Source organism: Neoarius graeffei, chromosome 10 (genome assembly GCF_027579695.1).
Source record: "Neoarius graeffei isolate fNeoGra1 chromosome 10, fNeoGra1.pri, whole genome shotgun sequence".
NCBI classification, from domain to species: Eukaryota; Metazoa; Chordata; class Actinopteri; order Siluriformes; family Ariidae; genus Neoarius; species Neoarius graeffei.
The window spans coordinates 42,941,130-42,943,620 of record NC_083578.1 but is presented as its reverse complement, the minus strand read 5'-3'; the positions used below and the strand labels follow the sequence as shown (position 1 = coordinate 42,943,620).

The following is a 2,491-nucleotide window of genomic DNA, read 5'->3' as shown; positions in this document are numbered from 1 at the left end:
CACCAAATGCTGCCAGGAGTTCCATTTGGGGGAACCACTCCTCCAGGTTCTCTACAAGATTGTAGATGAAAGCACTTCGAACATGTGCAAATTCCTCCTGCTGCTGGTCAGAGACTAGGATGTCTAGACCATCCAGCCGTCCCCCTGGGCCCAGGTCCACATCCAGGTCGGCCAGCCGTCCACTTTCAAGTGGCTGATCCCTGGCCAGCTGCATCACTTGCTTTTTTGTCTCCACTGCCTTGTGGATTTCTGTCAGGTCAAGCTTTTTTTGCTGGAAACACTTGCTGAGGGCTGACAGATGAGGAAGAACATCACACAGCAGGTAGAGGGTTGCTATGGTCTTGTACGTATGTAGCCAGCTCCAGAGAGCTTTGGCCATAGCAACCCCCTTACCTGTCTCCTGATGGAGATGTACCAGAACGCTACGCAGTGATCTATAAAGGGCTTTTGTCGCAGCATCATGGGACAGCCACCTCACGTCCTTTGCTTGGTTCAACTTCAACTCCATGTCCTGGAGGATGTTCTGTAAGAATAATTCAATAAATGTTGTAATGATGAACAAGTTACAACTGCTTTGAAACAGTAAAACAATACTTTATTGCAGTTTCCAGGACACATGGCTCTTGTAAAAATGAATATGGTTTACCTGTATCTCTTTCAGGCCTTCCAATCGAACTGCACTGCCATTGTAGTAGAGGTACAGGCTCATGAGGTTCGGCTTGAAGACATTGCCAATGTATTTCACCTTGTTACCAGCTTGTCCGACGGCAAGGGCCAGTCTGTGTGCAATGCAGTGGATACTTACTATCTTTGCATTGTCCTCCTTAAGCTGTGTGGCAACACCACTTCGATTTCCTGTAGAGGAAATAAAATAAATTGTTTGCTTTTATTAGCTGATACGTAACCCAGTAGGGGCTAGGTTTTGATTTTTGTGTCTTTGTAGATATACTTCATTTAGATAACAAATGTATTGAAAACTGGGTGGCACGGTGGTGTAGTGGTTAGCGCTGTCGCCTCACAGCAAGAAGGTCCTGGGTTCGAGCCCCAGGGCCGGCGAGGGCCTTTCTGTGTGGAGTTTGCATGTTCTCCCCGTGGGTTTCCTCTGGGTGCTCCAGTTTCCCCCACAGTCCAAAGACATGCAGGTTAGGTTAACTGGTGACTCTAAATTGACCGTAGGTGTGAATGTGAGTGTGAATGGTTGTCTGTGTCTATGTGTCAGCCCTGTGATGACCTGGCGACTTGTCCAGGGTGTACCCCGCCTTTCGCCCGTAGTCAGCTGGGATAGGCTCCAGCTTGCCTGCGACCCTGTAGAAGGATAAAGCGGCTAGAGATAATGAGATGAGATGTATTTAAAACTCACCTATCATACATGCTGCTCCATCTGAGCCAAAACCAGCCACCTTCTGGATGGACAGATCATTTTCCTCCATGTAGTGACTGAGGGCAGCTTTGACAGTGTCGGCCTTTCCATCTTTTAACGCCACAACCTTCAGAAAGTTGGCCTGAAACTTGCCATCACCATTGATACACCTGCAACAGATAATATTGTTACATGTGATCAGCTAGAACAAATATGGAATGTTGCATGACATTTTACTGTATGTAACACTGTCACATATTACATGTATAAGTAATTTACATTCAACGTGTACCTGCAGTATAGGACCAGCTCATTGGTTGTCGAGATGTCCACCGTTTTGTCGCACATCAGTCCCAGGAATGGGCTGCCTCTGATGGTGGTCAGCTGGTCCTCCTCCAACTGAGTGCCAAGGACACTCAAGAATTCATCTACAACTTTGCTGCTGGTGTATGTGGCATTTCCACCAACATTCAGCCGGTTGAACACCTCACAACCTGTCACGAAAGTCATGAAAAAGGCCATAATTAGCAGTGTTGAAATTATAACAAAGTTTTTTAGGCACAATTTTTTTGAAGAATTAATTTACTCAAAGTAAGGGTACTCCTTACCTAACTCAGTGGTCGCAAACTTCACCAAGTCCTTGAAATTGGTGTGGTGAGGTATTTCCTTTTTTGCTAGGTGATAGACCACCTTCAGTGCCGCCTTCACGGCTTCTTGATTCAAGGAAACCTGGACAGGAAGATTAGCAGGGGAAACCATGTCAAGATAAACTCAAATTAAACCAAGAAAACATGTGCAAGGAGAGAAATTATATTTTGAGATTTGTTGAACACTGACATGAAGACTTTTTACTTACAGTGTTTGCCATGGCTTGGCCAATGCCTCCATTCATCTCTGCGGCAATGCGGGTGTTTTCTGTCGCCTGCGCCGTTCGATGTTGTTTGGATTTTGCATGATTCCACGCCTTGTCAACCCGCAAGCTGGTGCAGGGAATCTTGCTCCAGATATATTCCCCATTTTGTTGGCGCTGGTTGTGCCGCTTACAAATGCGGCACATCATCCCTGTTTTATTGTTGACAGGATAAAGCCAGGGGTATCCCTTCTCCCATGCCTCCTGGTATCCAACCAGAT

General features: G+C 46.2%; 1 long non-coding RNA gene across 1 annotated transcript; it reads right to left on the bottom strand.

The window, feature by feature from the left end:
- Window positions 1–744: 744 nt before the first annotated feature.
- LOC132892502 (uncharacterized) lies at window positions 745–1,699 on the bottom strand. Its single transcript, XR_009655441.1, has 3 exons — window positions 1,653–1,699; window positions 1,361–1,530; window positions 745–855 (listed from the first exon to the last, which is right to left on the bottom strand). It is a non-coding gene; the product is annotated as an uncharacterized LOC132892502 (long non-coding RNA).
- Window positions 1,700–2,491: the final 792 nt, after the last annotated feature.